This window comes from Phasianus colchicus, chromosome 1 (assembly GCF_987193195.1).
Source record: "Phasianus colchicus chromosome 1, bPhaCol1.hap1.1, whole genome shotgun sequence".
Lineage (NCBI taxonomy): Eukaryota > Metazoa > Chordata > Aves > Galliformes > Phasianidae > Phasianus > Phasianus colchicus.
In genome coordinates this window covers 55180120-55204454 of record NC_143436.1, presented here as the reverse complement: position 1 = coordinate 55204454, position 24335 = coordinate 55180120, and the positions used below count along the sequence as shown (strand labels likewise).

Genomic DNA, 24335 nt, shown 5'->3' with positions numbered 1-24335 from the left:
CAGAGCAACAGACGCTAAACGTTTTACTGCAGAATAGAAAGCGTTTTGAAGAGGAATGAATAATACAAATGCAGTTCATATTCTCATTGCCTAGTCAAGATATCACATTCAGAGTTTTCAGTTTCATCAGAATGAGCTGAGGTAACGCGCTGAAAGAAGGCTGGATTCAGCCTGTGAAGGATGATGTGTTCTGATCAGAAGCAGAAATAAAAGTCTGTTTGAGCCATGACGGTGCTTTGCAAAGATGACTTTTTACTTGCTTGACACTGCCTTGCGGGGCTCCTGTATTTAGACTGAAGTGCTTCAAACTATTCTCCAGTTCATCAGCTCTTCTATAAAGTGAGCAGCTCTTCTCCCCTGTACATATGTGACCTTCACACATCCAACTGTCTGTGAAGTAAACACAGATGATTTTCAGGTGCGATTTTATTTGCTTTGTCCAACCTGAATTGTCTTCAACAGCTGATTTATGTAAGGCTTACAATCCACTACTTACTTCTCAGTACTTTTATAAGAGCATAATTTACTAAACTTGATTTGCAAGAGTTGCCATTTCAAGTTTTGAATTTTCTTACATTAAGCCTCCTTTTATTTTACAAAATCTTTTTGAAGGCTATTAACAACTTTCAGCCCACAAAGCCTACGTAAATTTTTGCTAACGCCAGATTTGCTAAACCTACACTAATGCGAGAAGCTGCTTGTTTCTGAGGCACTTCTTATAAATCAATTTTAAAATACTGTTCAGAAATATGAGACAAATGCAAAACATGATTTAAGGCACTCTCTTGTAAGGAATAGTAGAGAAGGTTTGATCTAAGCAACTTTTCCCATGTACCAAGTATGGAAATGAGATGTATGAAGGATTCATGTGAAAGAAGGGTTCTGTCATCCATTCTTTATTTTAGGATTTCAGCTCCAGATTTGAGATTCTCTTTCCTAAATACTTAGATTTGATTTAGATTGCTAAGAAAGATTTCTGAAAAAAACTTAATAAAAATCTCACTATGACATGTAATTTTTTTTTTTTTTGAAATCCGAGGTGTTGGTGCTTAAAGAAATTCCTACAAATCCTGGTTGTCAGTGCTTTTTAAAATGGTCCTAGAGGGTTTCTGAACATGTTATGTGTTATGATTTTGGTAAGTAGCATGTACTGCACTGCTGTGGTGAGCCAGGGGAGTTGCAGAGAAGAACAGTGAATTGCTTCTTTTCAGACAATGTAAGCGGTAAAAAGCTGAGGATAATCCCTAGACTCACTGATGTATATTGTAACTGTTGAGAAAAACATTCACTCAGCGTGTACTGGAACAAAGTTTATATATACATATTTCTTAATCTGTCCCACAGACCCTAAGGCTGACAAAGCATCAGTTTTGTTTTGGGCATCTCTTTCAGCAAGCTCCTTGGTATGGACACTACAGGAGTGTGTATGGTGGTCAGAACAGAAGTAAGAGGTTTTTGTTGTTTTTTTTAGAAGCTTCCTAGAGAACCAAAGCAGAAATTAAAGCCCTGGTTAATGATAAATCTGGTATTTGTATATTAGTGGGTTTCTGGGGGATCTGCTTTTTGGATTTTGCTCTTCAGTTCTTACTTAGCTCAGTGGAAGGCCAAAGTATATATTGCTATGTTGTGTTGTGTCTGCCTCCAGCACCAACAGCCCTGTGGTGGCAATGGACAGACAGGCCTTGAGATTCCAGTCAAGCATTTCATTTTCATTTGTCAGTGGGCGAGATGGAAGAAGGGGAAAAACATTATATTTAAGACTGAGCTGAGTCATGCCAATTTTTTTTAGCTTCCTATTGAGGCTTCAAGACATCTGAATCTCTTTTGTGCCCCAGTGGAAAAAAAAACAAGGGCCCAAGCACCCATCTCTGAAGGTCTCATGCTGGAGCAGCCCCACAGGAGGGAAAGCAGGGGGTGGAACAGCAGTGTCCAGCCACAGAGCCAGAGGAGAGATTTATTTGACACTGCTATGGTCTGAACCCCAGGGCACTGGGAAGAAGATATGGAAGGACTGTAATTAGTTTAACTGGCCTCAGGTATGGAAGATGATCAAGCTAGAGACAAATTATAGGGCAGATTCTGGGCCCAGCTGTTGGTTTAACCAAATTGATCACGTGCTGGCCTCTGGCTGGGCATTTCCCTGTGCTGGGACTTGGTCACAAGAAGTCACAGCCATTGGGAGTGCAGCCAGCGAACGCTAAGCTGTAACAGGTCCCAGGTTTTTGCACTTTCCCTCAAAAACCTATTAATTAGCTTTTGCTGCTGTTTTCTAAGCTTCTTGCTGGGCTTGGCTCTTTTAAGAGCTAATGCTAGTTTCGATTTCCTTGTGGAGTTCACTGTTGAGTTATTTGACGTATTACAGGCTTTCTCATAAGGACTTATGGGAAGTCACAATGTACCTTCCTGTGTGTTTAATGCGTTGCCATTCTAATGGCTGTAAGGGAAATGCCTTTTTGGATCACTAACTTCAATTTGCTTGCATTTAAAAAGCAAAATACTGAGCACAGTTGGCTACAGCTCACTTAATTTACAAAAGAGTGGAGATCTTGTAGATCTCAAGTAGAGATCTTGTCAGAGTTTTGTATAAGACTTTCCAAAACACTTTTCTTGGAGTGTGAACAGAAAAGCGTGAGGAAGGGGGAAAAAACATAGTAAGAAATATAAGCACATTCTGGATCAAATGCGTGATTGGCATTGAGGCAGAAGGCAGATTGACTCAGCAGTCTGTTATTACCTCCTCCCCTCAGTGCAAATGTCTATTGTGTATATAAATGACAGAGAGTCCCTCGCGACCCAGATATAAGACTGCTATTCGCAGTGGGTAGCACCTTTCTCTGCAGGCAGTCCTATCAGCTGCAGTAAAGCTACTTGTAGTGAAGGATATTAAGCAGTGCCAGTAAGGGCACAGCTCATCAGCTGTTGCAGCAGATGGGGGCTGTATGATCACTGCTTCTGTTTGACTCCTTGTACCCCTCTCTGTCAAGCAGTCACCCTTGTTCAGTCAACTATGATTTGTCTGACTGTGCTCTGTGAGTGACTTGGGTTTGATTTTTAACCCAATTTATTTCACAGGACCAGAGGAAGTCGCAGGCATATATATTTTTTTTACTGCTCTGCTCAGTTTTGCAAAAATAATTGTTTTCCCCATTATGGGGACAGTGATAGAAATAAGTTATCACACGGGCCATTGACTCTAACTAGTCCACAAGTGCAGCTAAAAGCACAGGATGTGTTCTGCATTTGCGCTATTTTTTATCAGTCTCCCAGTGGCAGTATTGACTGTGAGTGCCTAATGCTCCATTCCTTCCTGAGCTGGTGGTTGTGAGCTGGCGTAAGTTGCACACCACTGGCTCTGTTCCCCTCAGCAGCTCCCTCCTGGCCTGAGATTGAAGTGGGACTTCAGGTAGATCTGCTGGCCAGTACTGGGTGAGCAGCCTAGAGAGAGAAGGGCAGGGCTGAAGAGCAACCTAAGAGTGGCCTGTACAGCACTCAGGACTCAGAGGAGTCCCACCAGGAATGTGGCTTAGCTGCAAACCAGCCCCGAATCACCTTGCTTGTGGTCAGCATGTTGCTCTGGTATCTTGGAAGAAGATCCTGGCAGGAATTTTTGCTGCAGTGGGCTTTGTCATTGCCAGATCTTCTCACATGAGCTGTCTAGATGTCATTTAATGATAACTACAGAGCACTTACATTTCTCCCAGTGTTTATGCCTTAATGACAATTATTTGTCACACACTTTTATACTACTAGTATACAGCACTGACACCTCCTGCAAGGCTCAGATATCTTTTATTTAAAAAAAATAAAAATTCTGCCATACTGTGTAGAGATGCATTTAGAGGTAATTTAATGAATATAGAAAGCTGCACTTCTCCATGAGGTTATTCTCTGTTTCAAAGAGATCACTGCTACTTATGGCAAGACATCTGTTGTCTGAGCATCCTGCAAGACACTGAACAATAGGCCTGTTTTTTGGCAAGCCTCCACAGTCACCGGCATCTAAGAATAGCATATGGAAGGTTTCCACTCAATAGCAGTTGATGTTGATGCGTGCAAGCAGGTGCGTATTTTAAATATGTATTTAAATCTTTGCTGTATGGAGTCTAAAACCCTTAGATGTTACAGTTCCTACTCTGGACTACTCAGTTCATAGTCAGATCCCTTTACCAGTAAGGTTGTGGAGAAGCTAGTTGATGCATCCAAGTATTTTGTACTAGGAGCACCATCTCTTACCATGTCTCATAATACCTTCTTGCCAGCATCGCTTCCATGCAATGTTAAGTCTTTGTTGTTTAATAAGAGTTGGGACATGCAGCAGCTTTTTCCTTATAAAGGGACATTGATAGTTTCTCTCATGTGCTGCTTGTGTTTCCAGGACTTCTGAGAACTGGAGATTCTTATGTCAGGTTTGGAACAGAATTGCCATATGCTTAATGGAAAGAGAAACGCATGCAGAGTTAGGGTACAGAAATATTGTCTTACAGTTGGAGCAAAAGAAGCTTATGGATTACATGGTATTTTTTGCAATGCCTATCTCAAGAGTTAACAAGAACTGGAAGTCTCTATTCCACTGAAAACTCAGACCTTTGAGTGGAAAAATCTGAGACTGAGCAATGTGAACTAGAAACCAGAGACTTTGAGCACTGTGTTGGTTGCCTCGATGCATGCTACCAATTTCTCTGCAAGTGATCTGTCTGATGCCTGGAAAATCTGAGACCCAAGGCCTTGAGTCTAGGTTGCATATATAGGGAAAGAAGAACTCTCTGCCATTTGGAAACTAGTATTCACGATTCTCTAATTACTTTGACCAGTAAATTAAGTTAGGAGAAGTTTCTGAGAAGAAGCCATCTGCTAGCAGCCTGATCACGCTAATAGGTGATAGAAACTCCATGAGTGGAAGCTGGTGAGGTCCCTGGAAAACTGTAACTGAGTATTTTCTTTTATAGTGAAAAAGGAGCAGGAGAAAAGAGACAGAAAAAGGACAAAACTTCAGTTGTTACAGTGTCATTTGTGATGTGGACTTCAGTAGCAATTCTGTTGTAGAGCAGAAGTTTTATGGGTGATCTTATGGAAATGGCAAATAGAAGTCTCAAAAACTAACAGAAAGAGACAAGTAATACTTGTGCCCGCAGGTCGGAAAACTATCCTGTTAGGGATAGCTTGTGGGTACGTTTTCTTTGCTAAATGGAATATTTTACAGTTCAAATCTGGTCTAGACAGTTTAGCCACAATATTTTAACATTCTTTGGAGATCTTTAAAAAAATTCCTGCCGTTTTGAACAAATGGCTTTTCATTGAATACTCACCCCCACTAAAACTCTAAGGCTAAAACAAAAAGGTTCTCTTTTTTTTCCCTGGTGATTGAGCTGCTAGGGAAGAGAATTGCCCTGTGGACTACATGTTGGGGAACAGAAGAAGCTCTTTTTCTTACTGATATCTGCTTATTTATTGACTCTCAGCCCAATAGCAAGCTGCAGGGGTTCAGGCTAGAGTTATCTTTGCTTCGAGCCAAAATCTGCCTTTGTGCGTTCCTGTATGAATACCCAGTAGTTCCAGTTGCTTCAATGCTGATACTGATTTTTGAAATGGTTTCCCCAGAGCTGGTGAGGGATAAAGATTGTCTGTCGTAATTTTATTTGTTGTCTGTTTAAATCCTTAAATCTTAAATCTGTTTAAATCTTAGATGCCCCGTCCCTGGAGGTGTTCAAGGCCAGGTTGGATGGGGCCCTGGGCAGCTTGGTCTAGTATTAAATGGGGAGGTTGGTGGCCCTGCCTGTGGCAGGGGGGTTGGAGATTCATGATCCTTGAGGTCCCTTCCAGCTCAGGCCATTCTGTGATCCTTAATAAGTATAAGAATGAAATGTAGAATCATAGAATTAATCAGATTGGAAGGGACCTCAAGGATCATCAAGTCCAACCGTAGGACGTTTGTGGTTTTAAGCTACAAGTTCTCCATATGTAGTTTCTGGTGCTTGTAGTGAGATAGTTGATACAGCTGAAAATAAGGGTGCGTGTTAGCTTTTGCAAAACAGGAGCCTAGAAAAGGGGTTTAGTTCTCAGAAAAAAAAGAATATTGAGGTGGGCTTGCCTCCTTGTTATTCCAACCTCTGTTCTCAGTAGTGGGTTTTGCAGTGAGGACTGCAAGATTGAGCCTGTATTTTCTCTGAACAATAAATCCTGCTTAAACACTGGCTAGTATTGTCTCTTAAAAAATATAAAAATAAAAAATGAAAAAAAGTTTGCCCCATCCTGTCCAAATGCACTTAGAATCAAGGTTCCAAAGTTAGTTTTAAGATGAAGGGTTATTCTATATGTTTTTAAAAAATATTTCTACATTCATTCAGTTTCCAGGAATATTATGAAAACCATTCTTGAAAAAAACCACACAGCTATTTTTTCTGGGCCATCTCCAGAAAGCTGCGCCAGCATGCTCAAGTACAGACCCATAAAATTAGGCACCTGCTGGTAATCTGGTACAGTTGTGTGCAGGAATAGGGTTCCCTCCTGCATTGCTGCTGAAACGTTATTGCTGCCATTATCAGCAACAGCAGCAGGTACTCAGTGCCCTGAAAAATCAAGCTACTTTTAACTTATACAGTAAACAAACAGACCAAAAAAGGATGCTGGAAGTATCAGTATGTTTTGAAATCCTGCAGCGTACAGTGAATATCTCTATGTATGGTGTTGCAGTGATTTGTCAGGTTTTTGAAACATTCGCAGATTTTTGTTGTTCCTGTTTTGTTGGTGTGAAAAGCAAAGTTAGAGGGGATGCTCTCCTGCTGCAATTACCTTGTATTTCTGCACGTGGTATTCCCGTGTAGTATTAATGACTCTGTAGCTGAGCCACGATCTGTGAAAGAGGGTAATTACTGGCGCCTGGGGCCCTCACGTATGTGCTGTCTAGGCCCTTGTTTCTATTTTAGTACTGATGAAATATTTCTGGTTCCTGTGCAAACATTAGTTTTGTTTCCCAGCTTTGTGGGCGCCCTGGTAGGCATTAGCCAAATCCCCAGCTGGGGAGGCATTTCACAGCCGCAGGTCAAAGAATTAATGCAGACACGTCCAGAGTCAGCCTCTAGCAGGAAACTCAATACTGGAATGTGAAGTGAAAAGAGTGCGTGTACGTGGTGAAGGAGGAAAAAAGCCCACCCCCAGCATAGTCTGCCCAGAACACGTGTTCTGGGGAGTGTAGATTATGCAGAGATCATGTTATCTGCTGGAATTAGTAATACGGATGTACAATCTTTCCTTAAAAACAAGCAGACGAACAGAAGATCCCGTTGAGGGGATGGGAAAGAAGGGCACGCTGTGGTGCTTTTCTCATCTTTTGGTGGTTTTCAAAGGAGATCTATTTGGCTTTCTGGCAGAGGTCAGGCCTGCAGAGTTGAACCCAGCACATGGGCCTGTGCTGCTGGTGGGTCCTGCTGAGGTGGTTATTGTGTTCTAAGATGGCTGTGCAACTTCTGAACAAAAACAGTGTTAACGCTTGTTGAGCAAGTGAAAATACATCCAAGCTTCCCGCGTGATGCCATGCTGCCTCTGTAATCCATCACACCCTAACTGACCATCCTTTCTTTCCTTGGTGACTTGATGCATCAGCTCTTCTGCGGTGTTTGGCCTCTGCACCCTGCTGTAGGTGGGCCTGCATAGCTGAGGTTGAAGCAGATGGCTCCAGAGGTCATTTCCAACCTCAGCCATTCTGTGGGTTTGTGGTTCTAGATGTGCAAGTGCCCTTTTCACTAGGGCACTCTCAGATGCCAGGTATACATTGCAGTCCAAAGACCTTGGGGTGTCTACAGCTACCATCTGCAGTGCTGGCTGAAGTCTGTGCTGTTCTTATTTTGGGAGCTGCCTGTCTGAAGAGCTGAGGGTTCATCTGTTGCTTCATGCAGATATTAAGTAACTAATAGAGATGAAAGGATTGCTTTGTTGTAACTGTCATTGTCAGAAAAGTTATCACAAAAAAAGTAATTTACTCTTTCATATCTAATTAACAGTGTTACTTTCATCTCAAGGCTTCCTTATTATTTTCCTTTTTTCTTGTCTGGAATAAAAGTTTCAGAACCAGATGCTAATATTGATGGTTAATGTTTGGGAAAGGAGAGAGCTTATATAAAATGTTCTGACTATATCGTTGACTCTGCTTTACACATCAAAGCAATTCATCTTAAAGAAAAAAAAGAAAAAGGGAAGGGAAAAAGATGATTAGGAAAGCATGAAAAGTACAAGAAAAGCATTGTTTGATTAAGAACAAAATTCATAGACCACTCTGTATGGGAATTAACTCCAGAGAATTTAAGAAAACATGTTTCTATAATGAGAACTTAAACTAAACAGATTGGCTCCTTTATGAAGAAAGAAAACATTTGGATGTGGAGTATAACTGCCTACACAAGGAGAATGTCTCTGGTCCTGGGGGTTCTTCTCTTCCTGTGGTTCCAAGTTAGTCAGCAAAACTCTGTCAAGGAGGAGAAAAAAGCATATTTTAACAGCAAATGCAGTGAATTAGTGACCCTGATTATCAGTGATGTGATAAATCCTCAGTTTCTTGGAGTGTATATTTAAATTGGATAGGATTCTAAATAACATGCTCTATGTTAGCCGAAGGTTATTGAGAGAGGGAAGTTGTTAAAATGGAGGATTGCTTTTTATGCAGCCATCAAGCATTTTATTTCTGATGCAAACTGAAACAGACTGAAAAATTTAGTTAATGGACTTCTTGGATTTAGATATATGTACAGAACATTTAAAAAAAAAAAGAAAGTTTTTAATCATCAGTCCATAAAATGTAACAAGGAAGGAATACAATTCTTCTGTGTGTTTATTAAGCAAGATGGCAAAATAGCTACCTCTGAAAATCTCAAACAATCAAAATCTGTGAGCAAAGACTGGAACTCGTGTTTGACTGACACTTCAGTGGACTATATGAGACCACTGTGATTTGGTTCTATTTTTGTTTCATAGCTGACAGCTAAATATGATCTTAGGGGTTTCAAAAACTTGGTGGCTTCTTGGCTACTTGTAATATGTTTGACACCAAAGGAAAAACACTGGCTTTTTGTTTGTTTGAAGTGTTTTTAGCAGTGAGGTCACTGTTCAGCTGAGAGCAACCAGGTTATCATTCCTTGAAATCACATGGAAAAGCTTCCAGCCTCTGTGGAGTGACTTGTGGCTAGAGTCACAGATGGAGATTACATTTGGACCACATCTTAATTTATTCTATGTTTCCAGGAGGCACAGTATTAATTAGCAAGAGTATTGGGAGTTTTGCATCACAAGGCCAGAGCAGGAGTGACCCTGTCACTGTGCCTTCAATGCAAATTTGAGCAGCGTGCTCTGGTTGCCTGGGTCCTCAAAATCAGGCACCTTCATCCACTTGGGATCAGTGTCAGCCCACTGAAGGCTCAGCCTTCGTCTCACCCAACATCACCTGCTTTCTTAGAGCAGCAGCAAAGGGCTTTGCAGCGCCCCAGAAGGATGCAGGAGATGGATGGCTTGGTGATGCTCCAGAATGACTTCCCCAGGGGTCTTCTCTCAATACTTGGGGTGTGTGGATGTGCAACAACCCAGCACAGTAGGAAGTTGTGCATTTACTCACTGGTTCTTGTACATTTACTTACTGGTTCTTCACTGGGGTTGCAGTTGACGATACTGTAGAAAGGATTACACAATAATTGGTCTCTCTCCCTCCCCTGCTCTCTCTCCATCAAGCAAAGCAAAATTTGTCTTTGTGAGACTGAACAACTGTTATTTTCTGCTTTCCATAAAAATAAAGGCAATCTATAAATTTAGAGAGAGAGAGGGGGAAAGGCTGGTGTCTTTTGATCACACTTGTGTGACTGACACTGTTAATTTTGTGGGACTGTGCCAATTCCTTTCAGACACAGGGCAAGATAATTGTCATGGAAATTCTAGGTGAAAACTAAATTGTTCAATGAAGTAATTTTGATTCTCCGTGGCAGACGAAGTAGTTTAGTGCAGAACATTAATATTTATAGAGATAGGTAGAAATAGAATTGATTTTGATCGCTAATCCTCGTAGCTTTGTAACCATTATAGATATGATTTGTTAGCGGTGCAAATATGAATCAGTGTTTACACAAAATGTTAACCCAGTTAGAGAAAACGCACCCGGCTGTTTTTATACTTCTACTTTTTATGCAGTCAACAGTTCCATCTATTTTGCTGTTGCAGAACATTTACCAAAATGGCCCTATCTCATTCCTCTGGAAGCTATTAGAGAAAAAAATCTATGACCTTTAACAGCAGCAAAATCTGCTCCAGTGCTAACGCTTTCACGTAACCTTTATCAGGGTAATAATGTACGATGGTTGCACTCTGTCTGTCTTGACATTTAGTGGAACTTTTATCTCACCTTTTGAATCTACTATTTAAAAAAAAAAAAAAGTAGGGGAAAAAATGGGCCTGAAATTTCCAGTATAATTGTTTAAATGGGCAATTTTTGAATAATGGTGCTATAAAAGTGAAGTAAAAAATCACAGCCTTTTAATATGTTCATCTCCTAACAAAGATGCATATTCCTTATCATCCACTTAGTGGATCTGCTTTAAAGCTAACTGCTTCCTAGGCTTGCTGATGCATAAGATCTACAGGTTATGACTTGGTGAACTTTTGATTCAGACACTTTTGTCAGTTTAGTTACATCATCTATTTTGAATATTTTTCAGTATTTTTTAGCTTTTAATTAGTATAAGTACATGCAAGTGATTTATGACTCATTTTACATCCTCTTTATTTAATATCTTTAGTCTTGGACTCTTGTTTTAAAACAATTAAATATTTAGGCTTATTTCATATACTGATGGGTCTTTAGAAACTTCAGCTGGTAAACCATCATGAAAGATCACAGAATGGAATCATAGAATGGCCTGGGTTGAAAAGGACCACAATGATCATCTAGTTTCAACCCCCCTGCTATGTGCAGGGTTGCCAGCCACCAGACCAGGCTGCCCAGAGCCACATCCAGCCTGGCTGAGTACTGTTGACCTCACCCAAATTCTTAAATATTTCCCAGGCAGACATGGTGAATCGAAATAGCTCCCTTGTTCACAGAGATTGGAGAGTGTGGCTCAGAAGAAAATGTCCTCTAGAGAACCTTGAAAATATTTATTCTGGTGTAGCAGCCAAAGTTTAGCAAGTAATTTTTGAATCAAGTTCTCCTTACAAAGAGTTTCTCTGAGGTTTTAACTGAAAACTGTTTTCTTGTGCGTTTACTCACTAATTTCAGCTTAGAAATCTGAGTTGGGTTGTTACTATGTGAAGGAAGCAGTGCTGCGCTGCTGAGCAGAAAGCCAGAATATGTGGAATGTACTGCACCCTGTTCTTCTGCATCGTTTTGTTCTTGTGGGTTCCCAGCTCAACTCTGGGAAAATATCTCCCTTTTTCATTTCCCTCCTGCCCTGAAGCTCTTTGGGATGGTGGGTCTGTGGAATTCAGTTTGAGGGATGCGCGCACACAAAAATCTTGTTGCGGACTATGGGAAATGTGAAACAAATTGGCAACCTAAGGGATCACTCTTCTTTTTGTTTACATTTTTTTCCCTTCTCTTGTGCACTGTATAATAAAGAAAATAGTGCCTGGAGAGCTAGAGGTTTGGAGGCTAAATTGGTCGAGATGAAATCTGGATTGTCACAACAGGGATTTTGTTGTTCTTTAGCCTTACCTTGACAGGGTGATTTCTGAGTATTGCTTTTCCAAAATTATGTATTTGTACATATGTTCCTCATTTAACAGGCAGGATCTTCTCCAACAGAGTCCAATGCAATCTACAGTGGATTTTGTTGGATGGGGAGGTTCCAGGAACTATGTGGTGCGTTCTTGAGGATTGTCTACTGGTACCTTTGTCCTGATACCCTGTTGGGTACAAATACATTAAAACTTTGTGCATTTTTACTTTTTTTTTAATTCCTAAAGGAAGACATTGGTGCCTGCTCATGTGCAATCACTTAAGTAGCCAGCCAGGACTGTGTGTGAGTGCTAAGACAAGCACAGTGTTCGTTGTCTTCAATAAGCTGTTTTCTCTACAGCTCATCATCGAAATCTTTCTTTCAGACCTTCTGATGAGATACTGGCAGATGCAGAGGAGTTTTTTGGGATGGTATCGAAGAGAGTGATTTCAGGAAGTCAGTGAGGAGAAGCTGAGGGAAAAAGCAACAGACTTCATCTACTAAAAATCTTACAATAGTTTGTGAAAGCCTCATTCTAATGGCATAAACTAATGTGCTTCCGTGGTCATCTGTAGGTGACAGTTCAGTGTTCTCTATAGCTTACTGTGGTCTTGAGAGCAGCTTGGGGTTCCTTTCTGATTCCTTTCTGTTTTTACCTCTTGGAAGGTAGCGTCTTTCTTCAGGCTAGTTGGTTTTCCTTACTAGTGCTACCTAATGGTTCTTTTTTTTTTGCAGTTGAACCCTGCAGCAGGATGTTAGAAGTGTCAAAGTGCTGAGAGTGTGCTCTGTCATCTTTTAGTGAAAATGCTAAACATTTATTCTGTGTGAAACTTTCTTTCATCTGAGATTCTAAGAGAAGCAATGGCTAAGGGAATATATAAGATGGGTATAAGATTCAGAACTACTTCTTACAGAAGCAAAGGAGAGAAAAATGTATCTGGATGGTTTGATTATACTGATAGAAGTGTGTCTTATCACTTGTGAACGTTAACAGCCCATGTAATCACCAGACCACTCAGTCACTGCATTCGGAAAAAATGATTTCTTCCAGCCTTATTTACTAGAAGCCCTCATTTTCAGTGCTGACTTTGTAGCCATGCTTTTGTGGAACACGTAGTTGTATGGCTAAAACCAAGCACCTGTTATCCAGCTGGAGGCAGCAGGATCAGAGGTGAATCGAGTCCTGAGGTGAATTGGGTGAATTTTTCAGCAATGAAGTAGAAAGAGCATTTACCTCCCTGGGGAGGAGAGGTGAGGTTTGGGGAGCTCTGGTTAAGGTGCTGTTGAACCTCTGGGTGTCTGTGCTGGTGTTGCTGAGGAGCTGGATGGTGCAGAGCAAGTTTTATAGTCATGCTTCCATTACTTAGCACTTCTCATGAAAAATATCCTACTGAAGGCTGTAGACTGTTTTGTGGAGAAGTGCAACTTGGCAGCTGTGGGTGGATTTGTGAGGTGCGGCATGCATTTACAGTGCAGTGTGAGTGACGGCGATGCTGGCAGCTCCTGGCGGAGGTAACACAGTGGGTTCTTGGCACCGTGGCACAGAGAAATGTTTCATACCCTCCTCAGTAGCACTTAATGACATATCTCAGCAATCAAAACAATTCCAGGCTTTTTAATACAAGTTGTGTACGTTAGGTATTTGTTAGTGTTCTGTGCAGAAGGAATGGGTTTGGACATTTCCTGCAGGAACTCAAGATTTGTCAGAGCTGGATAATTAGGATGGACCCTTAGGAAATGCAGGAAAGGAAAAGTACTGTGACTGTTGCTGCTTCTTTCTTACTAATCTGTGCTTCTGCAGTGAGTGGTGGAAGGCTTTTGAATAAGCTAATGCAGAGGAACTGGAAGGATTTGTCTCATGGAAATGAATGTGATTATGAAGATACTTGGTACTTTATCATACTGGGAGTAGAAAAAGGAAGATCTTCTCACAGTTCTCTTTGATGTCATGTGTTCGTTTTAAAAGCAGCCTTTAAACCTGAAGAGTTAACATCAAGAAATGGGCATATGTAAGAGCATATTAACGTGTAACATCTGAAAACAAAAAAACACACAACAGAATGCTTCTGGAATACGTTGGATAAACACTCCATTACCTTAAGTGGATCTTGTGGATGATTATCCATTTCCTTTTGTGTGTGTGTGTGCTGTTTATGCAATATGCCTTCTTGTTTACACAGCTCATTCTGTGGTTTCCAATTGAAGCATCTATTGCAGGTTTGCCCATTCTTTCCAGTTATAACAACCTGTGCTCTATGCCCTGATTAGAAGCCTGGGGAAGCCTCTTCATTTGCTTTCAGACAACTGCAAGGGTAACTTTACGGTCTGACAAAGGCAGTAGCAGAACAAACTTCTTGCAACAATACATATCCATTACAAAGTTTAGGATGTGCTTCCTCTCTCAAATATAATTTTCATTAGAAAAAACTGGGTGTGCCAAAATGCTGATGTCAGAGGTTTCCTAGCTTTTTTATGCTAAGGTTTTGGGGGAATGCGGATCTGTTCTGCTATTTGGCAAAACAATGCCTTACCTGTCACATTGGGCATCATTTTGTGAAAATAGGGCTCGGACACTACCTGAGATACTGGTTGAGTTACAAAGTTACAAAATACATGACAAATAAATGGTCAAGTAGAATTCTGAGGAATCCCATCCAGTGCTGGATGGGTACAAGGATGGAGGGATAGGTGTGCAATATGCTTTGTTATCATGAGGCTGTTCCACTGAGGCAGGGACTATCAGGTGTTGAAGCAAAATACACTCATTATCTGTATTTGAAGAAAAAAAAAACATTATAAACTTGATGACCTTAGAATGCAAGTGTCAGCTGTGATCATTCAGTGTCACAGCAGGACGCTGAATACAATAAGTGTTGTTGCAGGAAGCTTTCCCACTATGGGAGAAGTGGCATCCATAACTTTTGAATCACTTCTTCTTGATGCACTCTGTAAAAGACATCCAAAAGCCCAGGTGAAGGATAACTTCCTTCTTTTGCAAATAATAATAAAATTGGAATGTAGTTTTTCTGACTGCCCTGAACTGCTGTTATAGGAGTGTCCCGTAAAATGTGCAATAGGAGAAAACAACTGAGCAGCATGCTAGGTGCATTCCCTGGTATTCCTGCCATGGGCAGAAGGCAGATCGCTTTGAGCAGTGTTTTGCAAGTCAGAGTGAAGATATTTTTCTCAGATGAGCATTGAAATCCACATGCTCCCAATACATTCACTGGCTTTGGGATGGTGGCAAAATGTCTCTCCAGAAGTGAGTGTATGAGAGTAATTGCAAAGGTATTGCAAATTTTCTGGCTTCATCAGTGTGTCTTAAAATTTTGTTTTCCTTTTTTCCGGAAGTGTCATCTCTTGTTCATCCTAGAAATGCCTTCCTTGGGGGAGAGGGCACATCAGTGGGGACATTTAAGAAAAGGTGCTATTTGCATGATCAAAATATACCCTCAGATATTACTACAAATTGAGATCATAGCTCTGCAGTACACAAATAGTTCAGTAAAACAAAGTAATTTACTTCTAGAAATCTGACAATAATTCTTCTGCCTTTTGTAACCAACAGCTGCAGGAAATTTTGCTTTCTCTCCCATCTTTAACTTTAGACCTAGAGAAAAGAAAATCCTCTTTTTCTATTATTTGAATTATCTTGAGTTGTTAATAGTAAAAATTTTATTTGTCTAATATCAAACCTTAGCAAAAAGCCAGAACAAAGCAACTTTAATTTCCCAGCATTCCTGTTATCACAAAGACAGCAAAGTCACAGGAAAGAGAGGATTCTACTGGAGAAAATGTTGTGTCCTTATATCCTCCAGGTCTCGGTTGCAGCACTTTACATTGCAAAGAGCTGTGTATGGAAATTTTGGAAACTACAGATTCTTGCAGAGAAGTAGCAAATCCCTTGAGTGAAAGCATGTTCAACCTCCTTGATAAGTGATGTTTTCAAAATCATTATAATTCTAATTAACTAGAATATTCTTCTTCTAATTTTGTGTCAGCAAGTGCAGTATGTGAATTGGCAGGCACGATGGAATAAAGTCAAGTTCCTGTGCCTCCCAGAAGATAGAGCAGGCTTCTGAGTCTTTTTGGACACGATTGCCAAGATTGATGCTGCTTCACAGAACGCAGAACAATTTGCTTGCTTTATTCTGCTTCCTTATGCCACAAACAAGAAAACATCTACTACAGAAATGGAGCTAGTGCACTGAGCAATAATCACTGTCACTTCCTTTCACCCTAGAAGTAAGGTTAACAGAGCTTGGGAAATTGCTTGAACCAGATGGTGAAGGTTGAATTGTGGAAGCATGTACAAAGCTCTGAGAAAATCTCCTTGAGAAATTAAATCCTTCCCATGTAATGTTTTCCTTTTCCCTGTGCAGACAGCGTCTATATCCTGCGGTCATACTTTCAGTGCAGAACCATAGTCTATTGTCATCCATTTCCTAAAAATTACAGACTAATGAGTATCCCTTGCTTGAAAAACAAAACAAATGTGAAATAAATGTGTGTGCGTGTAACACCTGTGTTATTCCTCCTATTTAACATGCCCTGAGTGCTTTAGTTCTTTGAGAAAAAAACAAAAGCAACCTAAAAACACGATTAGTCTGGCTTTACTTGGCATTTAATTACTTCTGTAATAAATATTTATATGCTTCCCCAACACACACATATCATCTTTACATTGTATTAAGCAGCAAGACAATCAATATTTAATTTTATGCAAGCCCTAGGCAAAACATGAAGTTAATGAAGTTTACATTCTTGCCAGATAGCCACTGGGGATTTGTGCTTGTATTTTAGCCAGCGTAATGAATTGGTATCTTGTAGACATGATTAGTTTCTAACAATTTGCTGCTATTGAAGCGGCTGCTTAAGATGAAGGGATGTAGTTTACAGTCCTGTAAGTATGTGAGCAGAAGACATCTAATGGTAGTTTACATTTGTCATTCTTTATCATCCTGAGATGTATACTTTTTGAAACGGATGGAATTGATGTTCAACATGGCGATCCTTCTGCAGGAAGCATGCTGCCCTTCCTCATCCCCCCGCACATGGAAGTGGCTGAGGGATATTTCAAAAAGGTTTTCCTAAGCATATAACAATGTTACTTATTAATATAAGCAAAACAGGAGGCTAAGCCTTGATAATTTTCAGGATGGGGTTTAATCTGTTAATAGGCTCCATCTCATCCCCCAGCTGTAATTCCATCAGACATGCCTCGCCTCAGTATTTACCTTGGCCTTTCCTGATGCCAGTGAGTGAGCTGCCCTCTCTCAGAAGGGATGTGGTGTGCTCCTCATCCTTGGTGCTTACCTGCCTCGGGTGGGACATTGGTCTGGGAGTGTCCTGCAGGGCTGCAGGTCCCATTCATCCCCAGTGGGAGGCAATAAGGAGAAATGGGGTCTCTGCTTGGTGTGATGCCCCCAGCTCTATGGTGGAGGTTCTTTGCCTCTCATTACCTATATTAGTTAAGAAGTAGTAGCCATTGTTAGAGAGATCAGAAGTGCAAAAGAACTTGCCATAAGGAACTGGGCGAAGATAAAAGATGGTAGGATCTGAAATGACGTGAAGGCTACAGGAACACTCCAGGAGAGGGAGTTGGGCTTTTGAAGTGAAGTAAGAAGGGTACGCTCCTTTATGGGCAGGAGATCTTGATAATAACATAGTTGGGCAGTTGCTCGTCTTCTAGAAAGTATGCCAGAAATATAAATGCTATAACTTGAGACTTGCTGTAATTGGGAATATAATTAGATGGTATTTATTACTAAGAACCTATATCTATATCCACTGGAAGTTTATAGAAAAGAAACAAAAGTTTTCACTATAATTAGGCTGCAAAACCAATTCCAGTTTCAAAGAGAGTCCAAGCATGAAAAGTAAAAGTTGTTTCCTTACTTACCACATCATTTTTTGTAGACAAGATGTTGTACTGTTTTTAAAATTATGAATGTTTGTATGTTCTCCTCCTCAGAGCTAAGCTGTGGCCCTGCCATGTGCCAGTGCCTGAAGGGTGTGAGCAGCTCTGGTCAGCCAAGTTCTGCAAATATGTCTTCAGTCTGCAAAGAATAACCTGAAAAAGCTAATAAAATGGTAAATAAAGCTGACCTAGCGACTGTAGCTAATTCAGCTGTTCAGAATTGAAGTGTCCCTGAAAATAAGCTGTTCTGTAAAATAAATAACCACAGGGATAAAGGCAGTTTGGCTAGAAATTAGGAATTAGTTTTGCAGTAGAATGGAGAGCCAGACTGAGCAGAGAATGGGTTCTCCAGATGCTAACTGTGTTACTGCAGGTGGCTAAGTCAAGGCTGAGCTGATACAGCTTGATCAGGGAAGTTCAATGAGAAGATTTGAAGAAGAAATCTGACAACTTGTTTGTTGTTGGCAATGAGTTGATTGGATTAGTAAGCACTGCAGTTCTGGGGAGATTCATGCATCCCAAGTATATGACTTAGTGTAAGGAATGGAATGCAAGGTACTTTTATTCTGTTTGTGGAAGAGCAGAGATATCTTGATTAAAAAAAAAAAATAACCTATTCTTCAATCTGACCAGCCACAGACTTCCTTCTGTTAAAGTAAAATGATAATGCTGTATAAGAGAAGTTATTTGAAGTCGAAAGTGTCATCTTGTTCCTTGCAGTAAATTCCCACGTCAAATATCCAGACAGTAGATTGGTTATGGTAATGGCACGATCATTAGTAACACAGCATTGGTGCATTCAGAGATTAATAGCGGTAGCTGAAGCTCATCGCTTGAAAGACCATGGAGGCTGGTAGGAAATAACTTTCTTTTTTGTGTTTAGCCCAACGCCAGATGTTTAATGGGATACTTTCACTATACATAAAGACAGAGACGGGGCCACTGCAAGCTGCCAGCTACTCAGCTAAATGTGCGAATCATGCTCTGCAGCAAACTTTATATTCCTATCCAAAGGATTGCAAGTTTTGTATGTTCTTGTGTAGCTCTCCTGCCCAGGTTATGACACTTTGCTGACAAATGGGTCCACATCTTTCACTTGATTTTTTCCTTCTTGGAAATCTTACTTTAAGAGGCCTTTTGGATTGTGAAAGCTTTCTCCTTTATTTCTCTTTTAAGCCCTGATCCATGCTATCAGCTTTCCCAGGCTCCTCGGGCTTTGTACTCTGGCAGCATGGCTCCGTGTGTGTTGGCTGCTGTCTTCTTTTCATCAGTGCATCCGGACTCTGCTTCCTCTGGTGTTCTGTCCCAACCTGCCGTGCCATTCCTCCAATGACAGCTGCATTTTCTCATGTTTCTTTTTTACTTCTGGCTCTGCTCAGAGCTTGTGATGCAGACATGGAAGCACTTGCCCTTTCTTTGATCCCAAAGTGTTCTCTGGAAGTGTCCTTACCTGCCTTTTCTGCATTGGATCTCAGTTCATGTCCTTCATTTTGCTGCTAAAAGCCTCCTTCACCAGTTACAGAAGTGGCTTTCCCTCCTCGTTTTCACTGCCTGTCCTCTGCTGTTCTTGAGTCTGGCTGTTCGAGGCAAGAAAGTGATCTTTTGTCTCATCTCCCCTGCTCCCTATCACGCTCTCATGTAGAACTTGTAGTTAAGAAGTCTATATTTGCAAACTGCAGTATTTCAGTGCTGTAATTGGTTTTATTTTTTTATTTTTTAAAGCTACTGTTGAGGCTACTAATTTTGTCAGTATTTCTCATCTTTCATGATCCACACCCTGGTGTTACTCCTATTTCCTTAGGCCATCTCTATAGATTAGTTTAAACCAATTCAATTCATGTGCTAGAGGCTGAATCCTGTATCTTTCCACTTCACAGCTTGTGTTAATTCAACAGCAGGTTAATAAGGCAAATTAAACTAGAAAAATGGTGCATTTTAATCAGTGTAGTTTTCTTAATTTGGGTTTAGAAGGTAGGAAAGTCATTTAAAAATCTCAGACTTACTCTTACCTTTTTGTGCTGTTATTTGTTGTTTTTTTTTCTTTTTATGTAGAGAAATTTTTCAGTTCAGCTCATTTTTTTCAGTTAGGCCCTGAATCAGAAGAGGAGATAAAACTACTCCCATTGTGCGTATTTTAAGTGCTATTCTTGTGTCAAGGTACAGTTGCTTTCATTTCAGATCTCGTCTGTGTTCCTAACTTGGTGAAAAAGTGAAACGATTGTTTTTTTCCCACTGTTTTCAGCATAGGCTTTTGGAGGAATAAGTCCAAGATTATCTGTAAATTATTTTGAATTGCAAGGATCCATTTATGAATCATAAGTGTATACATAAATCTAATTGCTTGCATATGGCCTGTATTCAGCTTGCTGTTGGCAGTGTCTGTGGCTGGTATGGCCCACACTGAATACCACTACAGTGAGTTAGGCACCAGAGGCCTGGATTAAGACTTAGGATGGGACAAATCCCTGTTCCTTCCATGTGACCCCAGAGAGCCAAGTCTGGCTGCTGTTGGTGCTGTAGGGCCAGTATGAGATTCATGCTGCCCAAGAAACCTCTCGCCATCTTTTACCTCCTCCTTCCATGAAGCTCTGGTGGTTGCCAGTGCTGGGAGCCCTGTCTCTTGGAAGGTTTTACCATAACAGATTCTGCATTCAGTTCTGCACTTGCAACCTCATTGATTAATACTTGTTGTGTGTTGTGCTTTGTCCTGTTTCACGTATGATGTATGGAGTGTATGTGTGGCTTTGCTATCTAGGGGAGCTGTGGTTAGACATTTAGCAGCACATCCCCAGGGAGTTTCATTTCTGTCAGGGTTTTTGTGCTATTTTGGGGTCTTTGTGATATTTTCAGTGGCTTTTCATTTACTGTGGGTATTCTACTTTTGGAATTAACTAGATGTTTCAGCAACCTGTGGGATTTCCAAGAAAAGTTGTTATCTTTCTTTGTACTGTATATATTTCCTGCAATTGTGGTTTCATAGTCTTTCAAATTTCATTTATGTATGGACTTACGAAAGTTTCGCTACATATTTTGCCTGCTGTTTATAGAATGCTGCTATCCTATGCTAGTAATAATGTAAGTGACAACACTGAGGAAAATCAACATGCCAAATATTTAACTTAAATCTCTCTTCATTTTTCTTTTGCTTTAACTATTTTGTTCTTATCTGAACACAGTTTCATTCTGGGGGTAGATCCATAAGCACAACCACTGTTTGCTGACAGTAATGGAAGGTAGCTGCGGGCATGGTGGCAGCAAGCATTTGTTGCTATTGTTTGAAGTAGAATCCAGTTCTTTGTGTCAGATTTGGGAAAAAGCATGTTCTTGTTTTTTCATGGGTGAGTAGAAAGAGAAGTCAGTAGTTTCGATGCTGTCAAGGGACAGTTGGTGAGTTTTTAAATAGGAACCAGAATTTAGGGTGTCAGTTTTTCTACTGATAATTGTTAAGACTTTGGAACCAAAATCTGAGTCACTTTAAATTCATGTGGTGCTGTCAAAGTCAGTGAATTTACTAAGATTTGTACCAGCTGTAGATGTGGCTGTGCGTCTTTTGATAGCACTGGAAATCATTAAAAAAAAAAAAAAAAAAAACAAGAAAAAAGCCTTGCTCTTATTTTTTTTCCACTTCTCTTTTTTCAGCTGAGGAGAAACCTCTGCTTGTTGGCTCTGAGCAGTAGCATGCGTGCACATCAAATGATCTCAGATCGTGCCTTGCTTCCTCCAGCAAAAAGTTTAATCACCCTCCTGAGGTGGTACTTCGTTGCTCTATTTAATGAGTTGGTTGGGAGAGAGTTAGCAAAATAGCTCTCTGGAAGAGAAGGATGTTTGCATAGTTTATTCAGTCATGTTCTGTGCAGGAAGAGATTAATGCAGTAAGTCTGCAATACTCACCAGCTTGCTGACTTTACACCGTCTTTAATCCTTACCCAGTGAGACATTTAGTGAGAAGAGCAAAGGAGTGAAAACCCATCAGGATTTACTACTTGTGCTGTGTTGCTGGTCTGGCTAGGGCTGGAATGGACATGGCTTGAGGTGGGTTAAGAGTCTTTTTCCATCATGGACTTATTCAGCAGACACATGTACCTGACACCACTATGATAAAGACTGCTCATGGTGTGTACTCATTATCTGTGTTATACTGAAGCAGTGTTAATCTCTGCATTTGTAGACCTGATATGTGAGTTTGTTTAAAACTCTCAAAAAGACTTGCTTTGCTAGGGCTTGTTGCCTTCTAGCAGCTTCTCTGAGAGGTTCAATGAGCGTGGCAGAGTGGTTTGTCTCCTGGCAAATGCAGAGGACCTTTACCAAAGCTGTGCTTAACTTGCACCATGCATGTTACCAACGTGATGGGCGTAGTGCTTGTGGCATTTTGTTAGCTGGGGTTTTAATGAAATGTAGTTCTAAGGCAAACAAACAAAAGTAACTCGCTTTCCAAATCCCAAAATGTGGCAGTTATCTTCCTGTGACATGCCTTTCACCTTGCCAGTCTCTCTTTGTGGGAAGCCCACTGACCCGTGGACGAGTAGTGCAGATATCACTGGCAGTAATTTATCCTGTCACACACACAGTAAGGAATTCATAGAATTCATCATCAAAAATGTGGACTTGCATACATTTGTGAAATGTCAGTTTGACAGAAATACTGACAGCTGGCATCCTTCCAGCAGACCAGTAATTGCTTAACTGTAAAAAATGGCAGAAGATAGACATTTTCTTTTACCAGTACATTTATCTAAAATACAGAGGTGGTGCTAATGTGATTTAATTCATAGCTTGTTGCTGTTACAGAGTCACCTTCAACCCTTTGGGTCTGTCCTTCTTTCTCCTCTGGCAAGCAATGGACTTTATGACAGGTAGCTCATGGAAGGTCAGTGACTGAAATCAGATGGTCTTGTACCTTGTTTGGTCTTTGTCCACTTCTTCCTGCCCATATTTTGAGACCAAAATAGAACTGACTTGGCTACATGCATTTTACAAATGTTTTCTCAGGTTATAGAAGTACAGAAATTAAACACTGATTTCTAATGAGGTTCAAGTGTGATCTTAAGTATTTAAAGAGTAATTTATGTAAAGGGAATTCCTACTGATTCCTAAAATGATCATTTCTCATAATTTGCATTTGGATTTCCATATTCAATTAACCTAAAAATTCTATTGCTTTAGTCTTACTCCCTTATTAGCTCTTTATATTAAAATGTGTTCTCAGTGCTTGCCAACGGGCCTGTATTTTAAGCTAATTATGATTGTCATCCTTATCATACTTGATTACTTTTTCCCAAGGGCAGAAATTGTTGGGCAAGTGGCATGGGGGTGGAAATTGGTGCTTTGAGCCAACAAATGTAACAGCAACAGAATTGGGACACATTACCTGATCACCGGAATGATTCAGACCATTGTTTCCCTTGTTAATTCATGCTAACGTGGCCTGGAGATTAAGGAAATTGATCCTGAAATCAGAAGATCTCTTCTATATTTCCTGCTGCCACCAGTTTGCTTTCTGACCTTCATTAAGTTATGGATGTGTCACTTCAGCAAGATATTTGTATTGATTTTCTACTCGTATACACGATGCAAGGCAAGTACTTCATTATATAGCCACATTCTGGCTAAAGTGATATTCCAAGGGTGTAGCAGAAATGCAAAGTCATAGCCTGAACCAGTGATTGAGCACCTGGTGGGAAGGCAAGGCCAACCTACGGGACCTCAGGTACATGCAATGCAATGAAAGTAAAGGGTGAAGCCAGGATCTATCCCTTCCAAGACCTCATTTAAGGGTTGGCAGAGGGTGCAGGGGCATCTTTTGCTGAGAATCCTTGCCTACTTGAGGCCTTCCAAAGGCAAGCAGTGTTTTTTCCTTCGTGTCTGCAGCTGTGGCTGCTGCATTTGGGCATGTTCTTATTTGCTGTAGCCAAAGACTTTGCTACCCCACTGTTATTGTAGTACTTTCCATCCTGTTGTAGCATTACGAAGGGTTACATAGGAAAGCTGTGAAGGATCCAGCACTGGGGCCAGATGCAAGTTCCACTGCAGTGCACAAACCATGGGGCTCTTTGCTGTCTGGATAAGACCCAAAGCTTAAGCCCATTGGTTTTGAAAAGCACATGCTCAGAGTTAATAAAAGGGCACAGAGTATATGAAGATGACAGTGGTGGTGCAGAATAAAGCTGTAACTGGATTTAGTCCTTCACAAGTTAAATTGGTTAGCTCCTACTAAATAAATATGAGCTGTTCTGTGTGACATTTAAATGCAGACAAGTACTAATGTATAGATTCTTTTCATAAGGAATCTGAAGCTGAGCGTTTTTGTGCCAAAGTTGCTCTTGAATGCTCAGTTTTAGATATGGTATATTTTAACATCAGCTATGTTCTTTTATCTTTAAATACCAGCTGTTCTGCAGTTTAGTAACTCTGAAATTCTTCATGCCAGAAATAAGAGTTGTCCTTGCTGTCACCTGTAAGGGAGGAAAGTTAAGGAGAGAGATAAGCAGCTATAGTTAACACAGATGTAGCTTGATGTATACCTTTGAAAAGCCAATAGATGTTTTTGCTGGTACCTGGCACCTTTATGTTTTCTTTTTTTTCCCCCCTCTCTTGGGCTGTAAAAAAAAAAAAAAACAACAATTTTTTTCTCAATTTACTTTTACTCTATTTGTATAATCAATGAATATACACATGTTATAATTAAGAAATATACAAGAGAATTTGACTAAGCAGATTATTACTCCAAA

General features: G+C 40.4%; 1 protein-coding gene and 1 long non-coding RNA gene across 5 annotated transcripts in view; one reads left to right on the top strand and one right to left on the bottom strand.

Annotated features, from left to right (window-relative positions):
• Window positions 1-24335, top strand: part of CHST11 (carbohydrate sulfotransferase 11) — a 152808-nt gene that overhangs the window by 23776 nt on the left and 104697 nt on the right. The gene's annotated exons all lie outside the window — the stretch shown is intronic.
• LOC149919614 (uncharacterized) lies at window positions 21977-24203 on the bottom strand. Its single transcript, XR_016463658.1, has 3 exons — window positions 24162-24203; window positions 22976-24059; window positions 21977-22530 (listed from the first exon to the last, which is right to left on the bottom strand). It is a non-coding gene; the product is annotated as an uncharacterized LOC149919614 (long non-coding RNA).